The following is a 13,915-nucleotide window of genomic DNA, read 5'->3' on the forward strand; positions in this document are numbered from 1 at the left end:
TATACCTTGGTTTTTTTTTTTGTCTTATTATTGTGGCTCAAACTCCTAGTGTTATGTTGATTGAATAAGAGTGATGGGAGCAATTATTTTGCTTTATTTCTAATGAAGTTGAAAAAGTTTTCTTCTATTAGTAGTTTTCTGAGAATGTTTACCATGGATGGGTACCTTTTTTATTACTATTTTTAAGCCACTTTTATCACCTGTTAGTTTGTTAAGAGGTGGCCGATAAGAGTAAAGCAAGTCCTTATAGCAGCATGATTTATAATCCTTTGGGTATATACCCAGTAATGGGATTGCTGGGTCAAATGGTATTTCTCGTTCTAGATCCCTGAGGAATCGCCACACTGGCTTCCATACACTGGGGCCTGTTGTGGGGTGGTGGGGGTGGGGAGGGATAGCATTTGGAGATATACCTAATGTTAAATGAGGAGCTACTGGATACAGCACACCAACATGGCACATGTATACATATGTAACTAACCAGCACGTTGTGCACATGTACCCTAAAACTTAAAGTATAATAATAAAAAAAAAAGAGTAAAGCAAGTCCACTTTAGGCATGTGTATTAGACAAAACAGCACTATTTTTATTTTAATCTTCCACTTTTAAAATTACAAAATACTGAATTTAACAACTGAAAGGACATGAAAAATGTCCTTTCGAGTTAGAATGTAGACAAGAAATTGGAGCCAGAAACTCAAAGCTTGGAAGGAAATTTAAATTATAAGCAAACATTAAAGTATAAGCATATATGTACAGTTAAAACTATAATAAAATGAACATGTATGTAACCAACAAACAGAGGAAGAACATTCCAGCACCCTAGAAAGCCACCTTCCTGTTCCTGCATTTTTCCTCTCTCTTAGAGATAGACATTATTCAGATGTCACTGGGTAGTATTGCCTTGTTTTTCTTTATATATGTCCTTTTACAGTGCAGCTTATTTTCATGACCTTAATTTTTATACACTTAAGGCAAGATATAATGGTACATAGATTTATTGTTCTTTTTTTACTATCACCAATCTTACCTATGAGTTATAAAATAAGACAGGAGTCATTAATGGAAAGCAGGCGCTATCATGAACAACAAACTTCTTCAATCTTAAATTCTGATCTGGTCAATCTTTCATTGAAGTGGACATGCCAAGGTCACCAGTAGTGATGGTACTTTGATAAAATCTTTTAAATTTCTCTGTCCTCCCCTTCTTGAAGCTATTAAAGGGGGGGACATATCAAAAGGAGGAAAAAGAAAAGCATGCGGATAATTTATGAACTGAGCTGTCCATTCCAACTTATATTGACTATAATTTCTTATCTGCTTATTCTTTTCTTTGAAGAGAGAACCTCCCTTGCTGCAAAGACCTAGGGTGGTGCCAGAAACATAGTGGTGATTTAATAAGTATTTTTATGATGCTGTTGATAAAACTCTGTACTGTTAGAGAACTCTTCCTAAAGAGCCACATTCAGTATACTCCAGTTCTAAAGTTTTATTGTTGCTATTACTCCCTGGCTCAAGAACGTATAGTGACTGATGGTTTAACTTATGTGTCCAATTGGCTGGGCCATGTTACCCCGCTTTTGATCAATCTCAGTCTTGATGTTGCTGTGAAGGCATTTTTTAGATGAGATAAACCCTTAAGTCAGTAGACTTTCAGTAAAGCAGATGGGCTTCTATAGTGGTTGAGCCTCATCCAGTCAGCGGAAGGCCTTGAGAGGAGAAAGGATTCTGCCTCCATAGGGGCTTTGAACTCAGGACTACAACATCAACTTTTCCCTTAGTCTATGGCCTGCTGGCTTGCCCTGCAGATCTTAGACTTGCCAGCCCCCAATACTGCATGAGCTAGTTCCTTGATAGCATTCCCCTTCTGTCTCCCTCCCCCCATATATTACACACACACAAACACGCATGCACACACCTATATGTAATTTACTCATCTATATCTACACATACTATTGGTTTTATTTCTCTGGATGACTGCAGATAATATAGCGACTCCCTATTGCTGCTCATAAAAACCTGACTTTGTTTCCTGGAGTCTAAGACTCACCACAGTTGGGTCTGACCTCATGCATGTAGCTGTATGAACCTCTACCCTCTACTCAGTTCTGTTCTGGTCATGCATAGCTTTTGATGGACCAGCATTCAGTTCCTACCTCGATGGGCCATTATTCTGTGGATGGAATACCTTCCTTTCTCTTGCTCTGAGCAAACTCCTACCCATCCTTCAAGAGTTAGTTCAATTCCGTATCCCCTGTGATTATATCTAACACGGTCATTCACAGTGACATCTAGCTTTCTGATCCTCTTCGGTCCGCCATTTAGACCTTCATCAGAAGTTATAGACAAGCCTAGTCTGTGCCAGGGAACATGCCAGACACTGGGGAAACCGAAATGTGGTATCTCTTGCAGGATCTCACAGCTTGGGAGCCGAGGCAGCTGCCTGACTAGTTGTAACACAGTGTGATGGAGCGGCAGGTAGGAGGAGACAGGAAGAAAGAGGTGTCGATCCCAGCCGCCTGGCAGCGGCGGAAGCACTGTGATCAGTCGAAGGAAGTGGAATAGCACAAATGTTAGAGGTTTTCTGAGATCCAAATTCAGGGAAAAGCCAGCCCATTCTCAAGTTTAATGAGTCCTAGACAACCTGAAAACAAAAGTGTGACCCGCGGACCTGGTAGGCAAGAGACCCTTCCGCTAGGGACAGGCATGCTGGAAGGGTTGAGTCTGGGCACATGTGAAAATAACACATAACAAGAACTGTCCCCTTCCGCTGGGACAAAGACAAGGAATTGAAGGCCAGAAACCCAGCGCCTGGAGGGAAATGGAAATTCTAGACATGTGCCAAACTGTGCCAGGGAGCCCAGGGAGCCTCTCTCTGTGATTTATCTCAGCTCGAAGCCATTTGTGCCCTCAAATGCCGGAGGAGATGTTTTTTACACATTCCAAACACCCACGGGCTGCGTCGGAGTGAGCAGGGCACAGGGTGGGTTTTTTGGCCTAAGGGAAGCAAAAAAGCCCCAGATAGCACTGTCCTTATGGCCAACGCCCAACAGTGCAGGGTTACGTGCCTCACAGAGTGCAAACTTCTCATGGGGTCCACTGTGTCTTCTGCTACCATCCTTGCCCTCAAGGAGTGGAGGTGCTCGACATTTTAGGACAGGAGAAAATACGAGCACAAAAATAGTGTGATTTTAAGAAGAGCTGGCTGAGCTGGCGGCCACTTTGGAGCAGGGGCTCCTGAGCTGGCCTTCTCGGGTGCAAGGCTGATATTGCAGACCTTCCAGATCTCCAGGCACCGACTCGAGCAGCTTGAGCAAAGACAAGCTCGGTGGTACACATGCCCCACAGCGGGTTAAGGCAAAATTCTTTGGTTGGTGTTTGGTAGGCTAGTTGGTATTCTGCGCAGCACAGCACGTATAACTTCAATCACTGTAAACATTTCTAATCCCTGCTGGATAATCAGGAGTCCTGCAATGCCTTGTTCCCCTCCTCTTTCCTGCCTGCAGAGAACCAATAATGCAATTCCTACCTCACCAGTGTCTCAGTCCACGCCCACTTCTACGCAGGTGCTTTTTATTGTGCCCCCAACTCTGCCAACAGTTAAACTTTTTTCTGAAACTCGGGACTAGCAAGATCTGCCCATGTGTTTCCTTCGGTCTCCTGTGGAGCGGGCCGCCTTGGCAGGGAGCCTGGGGAGGGGAGGGCTCGGGGGACGGCACCTGGGTCCAGTCGGCATGCTGAGCACATGGCTCTCTCCAGATGACTGGGCTGAGGGCAACTTGGTGGAGATGGGTGTATTTATGTGTTTCCTGTGTGCGTGTGTGTGTGTATGGATTTATGTGTCTGTAGGTGTGTGTATTAGTGTTTCCATGTATGTGTGTGTAGTATGTGTTTATATGTATGTGTATATTTGTGTGTATATGTGTGTGTGAATGTGTTTATGTGTATTTGTTTCTATATCTGTGTAGTGAGTTTATGCATATATGTGCTTGTGTGTACATGTGTGTTTGTGTGACTGTGTGTGTTTGTGTGACTGTTTATGCATATTTGTTTCTACATGTGTAGTGTGTTTGTGTGTATGTGTGTGTACATGCATGTGTGTATATGTGTGTTTGTGTGAATGTGTTTATGTGTATTTTTTTCTGTGTGTGTATAGTGTGTATTTGTGTTTATGTGTACATGCATCTGTGTATGTGTTTGTGTGAATGTGTTTATGTGTATTTGTTTCTATGTCTGTGTGTATGTGTTTATGTGTAATGCATGTGTGTATGTGTGTTTGTGTGACTGTGTTTATGTATTTGTTTCTATGTCTGTGGGTCTGTGTGTAATGTGTTTGTGTGTATGCGTGTGTTTCTGTATATATGTTTGTGTGTGTGAATGTGTTTATGCACATTTGTTTCTGTCTGTGTGTAGTGTGTGTGTGTTTATGTGTAATGCATGTGTGTATGTGTGTGTGTGACTGTTTATGTGTATTTGTTTTCATGTATGTGTGTACGTGTGTTTATGTGTAATGCATGTGTGTATGTGTGTTTGACTGTGTTTCTGTATTTGTTTCTATGTGAGTCTGTGTGTAGTGTGTGTGTATGTGTGTGTTTCTGTATATGTTTGTGTGTGTGTGAATGTGTTGATGTACATTTGTTTCTATGTGTGTAGTGTGTTTGTGTGTATGTGTGTTTATGTGTAATGCATGTGTGTATGTGTTTGTGTGACTGTGTTTATGTATTTGTTTCTATGTCTGTGGGTCTGTGTGTAATGTGTGTGTATGTGTGTGTTTCTATGTGTGTGTGAATGTGTTTAGGCACATTTGTTTCTATGTGTGTAGTGTGTGTATGTGTGTTTATGTGTAATGCATGTGTGTATGTGTTTGTGTGACTGTGTTTATGTGTATTTGTTTTCATGTATGTGTGTATGTGTGTTTATATGTAATGCATGTGTGTATGTGTGTTTGTGCGACTGTGTTTATGTATTTGTTTCTATGTGGGTCTGTGTGTAGTGTGTTTGTGTGTATATGTGCGTTTCTGTATATATGTATGTGTGTTTATGTGAATGTGTTTGCACATTTGTTTCTATGTGTGTAGTGTGTTTGTATGTGTGTTTATGTGTACTGTATGTGCATATATGTGTGCTTGTGTGACTGTGTTTATGTGTATTTGTTTCTATGTGTGTCTGTGTGTAGTGTGGGTCCGTGTGTATGTGTGTGTTTCTGTGTGTACATATATATGTGTGTGTGTGTGCGTATTTGTGTTTCTGTGTATGTCTGTATGTGAAACATCTCCTGTTTCCTTAGGGACATCCAGGCGGTTTTCTCTCTTGGCTGCCCTGCAGGCTTCTGATGAAATGCCTGGTGTTAGACCATGCTCCTTCACTTATCTGAGCACGTGGGGTGCCCTTTCAATCTAGAAACAAGCTTTCCATGCCTGGGAGATTTTCCGAGGTCACTCCTGCCCCTGTGGTGACCTTGGGTGGTCCCTCCCCTGAGTGTGGGCCGGGCTTTAGTGACTCACTCCTGATGAGTAGAATACAGCAAAATGGCAGGTGTCACGGTTGAGTTTAGGTCATAGAAAGACTGTGGCTTCTGTCTTGGGTGCTTTTCCTGCTTGCTGTTGAGCCTCTTGGCCTGGGGGAAGCCAGTGGCCATCTGGGAGGCAATGCTATGGCAAGGCCACATGGTGAGGGACTGGGCCTCAGGAGTGCCCACGCCGTCAGGCCCTGGGACAAGAGCACAGCCCCAGTCACTGTGTGAGCTGCCTGGAGCCGGAGGAGCCACAGGAGCTACACCTGCTCCTGCCCGCAGAAACTCAGGTAATAAATGCCTGTGTTTTCCAGCTGCTAAGGTTTGGGGTAATTTGTGATGCAGAAAAATGTAACTGATGCAGAGATCGGTACCTGGAAGTGAGGTGCTGCCAAGACGACCCCTACAATATAAAAGAACCTTTGAAACCAGGGAGTAGGTGGAAGGTGAGGAATTGGAGGAATTCTGGGGAGTGTGCTGGTGAGACCTTAGACCCCTGCACACACTCTTCATGGAATTCTGGACTTCCAGGAGGCAGCAGGAGGAAGCTTTCAGGAAAGTCAGGGAAATCTTATTTTTCTGGAGGAAGAGGGCCTGGTTAACAAGTGGCAGACGTTCAGCGACACCGCTGTCTGCTGCTGCATGGAATTAGAAAACAGGCAGAGTCACTTTGGCATGCCGAGGCGGGTGGATCACCTGGGGTCAGGCGTCTGAGACCAACTTGGCCAACATGGTAACACCTCGTCTCTACTAAAAATACAGAAATTAGCTGGGTGTGCTGATGGGCGCCTGTAGTCCCAGCTATTGCAGAGGCTGCGGCAGGAGAATCACTTGAGCCTGGCAGGCAGAGGTTGCAGTGAGCTGAGATCACGCCATTACACTCCAGCCTGGGCAACAGAATGAGACTCCATCTCAAAAAACAAAAAAACAAGAAAACCCCAAAAAACAAAAAAGAAAACAGGCAGAGTGCTGACAACTGACAATAGGGCTGCAGCTAAGGAGGCCTCCAGGACTGTGCAGTGTTTCTCATTCATGTCTCTCCTTTCTTGGAGAAGGCATGTTGGATGGAACTGGCTGCTCTGCAGGAAGGGTCCTGAGTGGAAAGGGGAGTGCCACTCTCGATCTGGCTCAGGGTTTTGGCTTTTCATATTTCTTTCAAAGTCGGTGATAGTTTCATTGTTTTTTTCTCTTAAGCAGCACCATCCAAGGACCTGATATTTCCAGGAAGTCTTCGGAACCCCTAACCTCTAGCTGTCCCCTCTCTTCTCTTCGGAACCCCTACCTGTCCCCTCTCTTCTCTTCGGAACCCCTAGCTGTCCCCCTCTTCTCCTCGGAACCCCTAGCTGTCCCCTCTCTTCTCTTCGGAACCCCTAACTGTCCCCTCTCTTCTCTTTGGAACCCCTAGCTGTCCCCACTCTTCTCTTTGGAACCCCTAGCTGTCCCCTCTCTTCTCTTTGGAACCCCTACCTGTCCCCTCTCTTCTCTTCGGAACCCCTAGCTGTCCCCCTCTCTTCTCTTCGGAACCCCTAACTGTCGCCTCTCTTCACTTTGCTCTCTGCCCCGTCCACTCTGGGGAAGCCTCAACTTCCCTCTCCTCTCTTCAGGTCCCCACTCCCTTTTGGGCCTGTCTGGTGAGGGAGACGGGCAGAGCTGGAGGAGGAGCAGGAGGGAGGAGGGGGGCTGCCTCTCCTGTCCTCCTTCCGGCAGGCTTGCTCCTGTGCACACTAGGGCTCTCTCCCCAGTCTCTGGCTTCTTGGGTCCGCTTGAGTCTTTGCCTCTCACAGGAGAGGCTGTCCTCAAATGTCTGGTGACTGCTGGTGTGTGCTCCTATGTAAGGGAGACAAGATGCCACTGCTTGGTGGCTCTAAGTGTGTGGTGAGGTTTGTGGACAGAGTTCTTGCCATCGAGGAGCCTGGCTGCAGCGTCCTTGTGGGAATCCCATTGTCACCATCTTCACCCCGATCCTTTTGTGCCAGCTGGACCCGACTGCGTCTTGGATTTTCCCTCTGCTATCTAAGTTGCTTCCTACTGTCTGTCTGCTTTCCAGCTTCTGGAATTTTCTTGCACGTTGTCTCCTTGTCTTTTTCCTTTTTCCTTGTCCATTTACGCCTTTAAAGCCTCCTCCCGCTTGCTTTGCAGGCATGTTGCAGGGGAGGAAGGTTTGTACCCACCTCTCATCATTGCTGGGAGAAATCTCAATGTAGTTTAGGTTCTTCTTTTGTTTCTCTTCAATTTTTTGATGGTCTTGTATTTCTATTTGGCTCTGTGGGGGTTTAGTGAATATACATTTTTCTTATTTTGAACAAAAATAATAAACTGAGATCTAAAACAAGCCCATTACTAGCTATTACCATTGTTCCAACTGCAGAGCGCACACATTTCCAATATTCTGAATTAAAACATGCTCATTTCTCTTGATATTTTAGCACCTCTGAGGTGAGGGTGACTTAAAGACACTTGCAAGAAAGTATTGATTCATAATTTAACTGGAGGTATTTTTTTATTTTTGTACTGATAGATAAAATAATGGTATGCTTCCTATAGATGTTTCATATATAGTCCAATATTTTACAGGTGGAAAATGAATTAGGGAAAAAACGGTCACAGAATGACCTGACAAATTCTTCAAATAACAACAAAATTCTAAAAATGAATAAAGGACTGAAAATTGCCTCCGATGGTCCAAATTACCAGTACTGAATAATACACAAAAAACAAAATATCCCAATTATTTTGACTACATAGTTCCAACCACACTTTCCTATAGACCAGCATTGCAAATTATATGCAGTCAGAAGGGCCAAGCCTTCATGCAACCTGAGTCCCTGAATTTAACATGAGGCTGAGGAATAGACTGCAGAGCTAATTGCATTGTCTAATGTAAGCACAAATTTCTTTGCTATCCTTGAACTAAGCTGCCTTCTTCCAGGTAACAGAATCGAAACAGTCATGATTTTCTTTGCTCCTAGTGAGTCAAGGCACGTTTGCATGGAAGTCCTTCTCGGCTTTTTTTTTTTTTTTTTTTTTTTTGAGATGGAGTCTCGCTCTGTCGCCCAGGCTGGAGTGCAGTGGTGCGATCTCGGCTCACTGCAAGCTCCGCCTCCTGGGTTCATGCCATTCTCCTGCCTTCTTGGCTTTTTAATCACCTTTCCATGTGTCATGTGGAAGTACATGGCACATGTCTTGCTGTATTGTATGTGGTACAGTGGTGTGATTATTAAACTTGGTTCTGTTGTTCAAAAAAGCACTTGGAGATGCTCAAGCATGTACAGGAATGAATAATGACTTAGGAGATAGAGGAAGGAGGTTCCAAGTGCTCAAACAAAGAGACTTACTGAGGGCAGATAAGCCAGGAAGCAGCAGACAGGTGCTGTGTAATTTTCCACCTTCCCCTCTGCCAGCGCCTCCAGCCATGCAGGGCCTGGCACGCCTGCACCTTCCTGTCCAGGGCCCCTGGGGCACAGACATGCTGCTCACCCCCCAGCCGTGCACATCCTATACGCACCCTTGTGAGCTGTGGACACATCATGGGCATCTGGCATAGCCAAGGATGCCCCTCTGTGAGCTACAGGAGAGGAGCCTGTGTGCACGGCATCCCTGGAGCTGGCCTCTGCAGAAACGCCATTGGCTTCAGTGCTCTTGTGGCTAAATTACTTTACAGGCATCAAAGAATAAATCCGGTTTTATTTGGGCAAGCATCTGGACATATAGAAATAGTAATAAAATGTCCAAAATAATGTAATTGAATCTCCACCTTAGAGCACTGCTTTATAGAGAGGAAAGGAGCTAAAGAATTTGCCCAGGATGGGGGCAAGACTAGCCAAGACCAAGGAAATGATGGCTTCCCGTGTGAAAGCCAGAGGAGGCTGCTGGAATTAAGAGGAAGCAAAGTCAGTTGATGATGGATGATGGTTCCACGAAGGATGTAAAATCCCATTGGCTCTGTAAGGTCAAGGGACAAATGTCTTTTTTGTTGCTGTTTCTGTTAATACATAGCCCAGGCACTATGCTATTTGTCTGAAATACCTAAGGATTTTTCTCTTTGTATGATTCATTTTAATACTCAGCTTAGGGCTGAGGGAGGAGGGCAGAAGTGGAGGGTTAATGGCATGCCGTCCTGGCCTGTGTGTTGTGCTAGGGAAGAGAGGCAAGAGGAGGAAAAGCTGCTGAAGGTGATCAAGGCTTTCTTTATTGGAATATCTTCTTACGTTGCTTTCTGCCGGTATAAATTGTACCTGTGTGGTCCGTACTGCCCCAGAGTATTCCTGGCAAGCTTTCTGTTGCTATTTTAAAACTTTTTTTTCTTTAAAGGTGGTCTCACATGAAGAAAGGAGGAAGGGACCCCTAGATTGACTGTTAACAAGGAGCAAAAATTCAAAAGTAGTTTAGATCGTCTGAGTTTAGAATAAGATGCCTCCTATAAATTTTACCAGATCTCCTTCTCTTTCCATGAGCACATCTTGTGCCTTAATGAGCCTCGGCAGTGGTCAGCCTTTATTAGCTCTGCAGCTGATAGATTCTGCAAGTTCCATATACTAATGAAAGTTGTTTCCTGAGTGGAAAGGCTAACATGGCCTCTGGACATTATTACAAATAGACTTCAATAAACTTGGGCTATGTATAACAGCAGTGGCAACGTGTTTTGACCTGAGGTAAGATTGGTTATTTAGATAGACCATATCTCCAACACCATAACTGCATCCTTTCAGAACAGCACAAGCATCTCCTGTCAACTTTACAGGGACAGTTTTCACTGTAAAAGTAGCAGTCTTGTGTCTGGCTTTGTGGAAAAGAGCTTTCTTTGGAAACATTATTTTGGGATTGAAGCGTTACCAGTAAGTCAGAACCAGCTGTGAAGGGCTTTCTCCTTTGGTCTGGTGGTGGATCTTTTCTTTTTTTTTTTTTTTTTTTTTTTTTTTTTGAGACAGTGTCGCTCTGTCACCCAGGTTGGAGTGCAGTGGCGCAATCTCGGCTCACTGCAAGCTCCGCCTCCCGGGTTCACACCATTCTCCTGCCTCAGCCTCTCCAAGTAGCTGGGACTACAGGCGCCTGCCACCACGCCTGGCTAATTTTTTGTATTTTTAGTAGAGTTGGGGTTTCACTGTGGTCTCGATCTCCTGACCTCGTGATCCGCCCGCCTCGGCCTCCCAAAGTGCTGGGATTACAAGCGTGAGCCACCGCGCCTGGCCCCTGGTGGTGGTGGATCTTAAACACTATGCAGAAGGCTGAGTTAGTGAATGAGTGTGTGTTTCTGTACATGTGGACACACACATTTCTTAGTGAAATGGCTCATGGTTTTCGTTATACCTCAAAAGGGTTTATGGTTTCAAAAAGTTTAAGAACTGATTATCTTGACATCAGGCAGGAGATTCTGGGCCCCAAACTTTTTCTCACTCTAGTTCACAGATTCTTCGTTTCTGAGATGGAGAATATTGGAGGGTAGAGATCCTGAACACCAAACTGAAAACTGAGTTGAATTCTGCTCCTACCACTTCCTAGCTGTGTAAATCCAGGCAAGTTCTGTAATCTCCCAGGATCTTATTACTCATCTGTAAAATAACCATTTTGTAGAGTTTCCATGAAAGTTAATTAGATCATGTGTATAAAACACCCATCACATTCCAACCATTTATTAAAAATTTCCATAAAGTGGAAACATCGTATCACCTGACTTCCAACTATACTATAAGGCTACAGTAACCCAAACAGTATGGTACTGTCACAAAAACAGATACATAGACCAAGGTACGAAATAGAGGACCCAAAAATACAGCCGCATGACTTCAACCATCTGATCTTCAACAAAGTCAACAAAAATAAGCAATGGAGAAAGGATTCCCTATTCAATAAGTGGTGATGGAATAGCTGGCTAGCCATTTGTAGAAGATTAAAACTTGACCCCTACCTTTCACCATATACAAAAATTAACTCAAGATGGATTAAATATTTAAATGAAAAACCTCAAACTATAAAAATCGTAGGAGAAAATGTAGGAAACACCATCCTGGATATCAGTCTTGGCATAGAATGTTTTACTAAGTCTTCAAAAGCAATTGCAACAAAAACAAAAATTGACAAGTGGGACCTAATTAAAGAGCTTCTGCACGCAAAAGAAACAATCAACAGAGTGGACAGACAACCCACGGAATGGGAGAAAATATTTGCAAACTGTGCATGGGACAAAGGTCTAATATCCAGAATCTGAAGGCACTGAAACAACTCAATAAGCAAAAGAACAACCCCACTAAAAAGTGGGCAAAGGACATGAATAGACACTTCTCAAAAGAAGACATGCGAGAAGCCAACAAACATATTAAAAAATGCTCAGCATCACTGATCATCAGAGAAATGCAAATCAAAACCACAATGAGATACCATCTCCCACCAGTCAGAATGGCTATTATTAAAAAGTCAAAAAGCAACAGATCCTGCTGAGGCAGCAGAGAAAATGGAATGTTTATACACTGTAGGTGGGAATGTAAATTATTTCAGCCACTGTGGGAAGAAGTTTGGGGATTTCTCAAAGAACTAAAAATAGAACTCCCATTCGACCCAGCAATCCCATTACTGGGTATGTATCCAAAGGAAAATAAACCATCTATAAAAAAGACACAAGCACTTGTATGTTAATTGCATCACCAGTCACAATTGCAAAGACATGGAATTAACCTAGGTGCCCATCCATAGTGGACTGGACAAGGAAAATGGACATCACGGAATACCATGCAGCCACAAAAGAATGGAAGCATGTCCTTTGCAGCAACATAGATGCAACTGGAGGCCATGATCCTAAGTGAATTAATGCAGGAACAGACATGCAAATACTGGATGTTCTCATTCATAAGTCGGAGCTAGACACTGGGTACACATTGAGATAAAGAAGAAACGAGACACTGGGTACACACGGAGATAAAGAAGGAACAGTAGACACCAGGGCCTGCTAGAGAGGCGGGGCAGGGAACAAGGGCTGAAAAAACTGCTTATTGGGTACTATGCTCACTCTGTGGGTCTTTCATACCCCAAACCTCAGAGTCACACAATATATCCATGTCACAAACCTGCACCTGTACCCCCGAGTCTAAAATAAAAGCTGAAATTATGTTTTAAAAATTTTCCACAAAGTGCCTGAAAAGTATTATCATAAAAATTGTCCTCAGGCATCTTAAGAAGGAGGAAGAGGCTGGGCACGGTGGCTCACACCTGTAATCCCAGCACTTTGGGAGGCCGAGGCGGGTGGATCACGAGGTCAGGAGATCGAGACCATCCTGGCTAACACAGTGAAACCCCGTCTCTACTAAAAATACAAAAAATTAGCCAGGCGTGGTGGCGGGCGCCTGTAGTCCCAGCTACTCGGGAGGCTGAGGCAGAAGAATGGTGTGAACCCGGGACGGGGAGCTTGCAGTGAGCTGAGATCATGCCACTGCACTCCAGCCTGGGTGACAGAGCGAGACTCCATCTCAAAAAAAAAAAAAAAAAAAAAAAAAGAAGGAAGAAGAAACTTGTTTAATTATTTTGTTGAGCACAAAGTCCAAATTCTCTGTTACTTAAATATATCAAAAAATATATCAAAATAGGAAGAAAGTCATTGAGTCAGGCCCAAGGATCAAACACACAGCTCCATTGTCCACTTTTCAACGTGGTGTGTCAACGCTGGCCTCATCCTGCAGCCGTGGTGACGGTGAGCCTCGGCGGTGCTCTCTTCTGATTTTGTCAACTCTGCCGATGTGGTTTCCTTTCTGTATGGCTCACAGGTTTGTGAAGCTGCAGAGCTTGGGCTAAAAACCTGGGATTGATGTGGGGATCGTGCATCATTTTTCCATGGGTCGAAGGGAACAAGTTAAAAGGAAGATGCAAGCCATCAGAATGAACAAGCCAACAAGAGGACAGAGACTCCAGAAACCTGGGGAACTACAGATTCTCGGGTCCAGCCTGGGGGTAGCCTAAAAGGAAAATCACACAGAACTTACCTAAGAAAGTCCAGGTGAGTGGTGAAAACTCCTGCTCCCATGATTAAGTAGAAACTAGGAGAAAACATTAATAACACAAGTGACTGGCAGGTGACTGATGATGTGAGGTGATTCTCAGAGTATGAACAGTGACCTGAGTTCAGTGATGGCCCAGGGGATTTCTGGAAGTCACTGCATCAACAAAGAGATATTTGACTAAACTGACGCTTTGCATATTGAGATGGGAAAGTAGCCGACAAAGTTTTCTGGCTAAACATGAATTAGCCAGAAATAATAACTAAATTATATCATGTCTATAATGAAAATAAAATCCTTTTGCAGTTTTAGCATAGTAAAATAAATAAAAAGGAAGCCAATACTCATGATAAAGCATTTTGCTAATGGCCTAAGAGGGAAAGTTAGTTTAGAAATGTGAGAATAGCTGGAGTCCTTGGT

The 13,915-nt window shown here is 43.9% G+C and overlaps 1 long non-coding RNA gene across 1 annotated transcript; it reads left to right on the forward strand.

The window, feature by feature from the left end:
- Nucleotides 1-5,629: 5,629 nt before the first annotated feature.
- LOC129476831 (uncharacterized) lies at nucleotides 5,630-13,569 on the forward strand. The gene is made up of 2 exons (XR_008655122.1): nucleotides 5,630-5,803; nucleotides 13,265-13,569. It is a non-coding gene; the product is annotated as an uncharacterized lncRNA (long non-coding RNA).
- The last annotated feature ends 346 nt before the right edge of the window (nucleotides 13,570-13,915 follow it).

The sequence above is a fragment of the Symphalangus syndactylus genome, chromosome 2 (genome assembly GCF_028878055.3).
Source record: "Symphalangus syndactylus isolate Jambi chromosome 2, NHGRI_mSymSyn1-v2.1_pri, whole genome shotgun sequence".
In the NCBI taxonomy this organism is placed as follows: Eukaryota; Metazoa; Chordata; class Mammalia; order Primates; family Hylobatidae; genus Symphalangus; species Symphalangus syndactylus.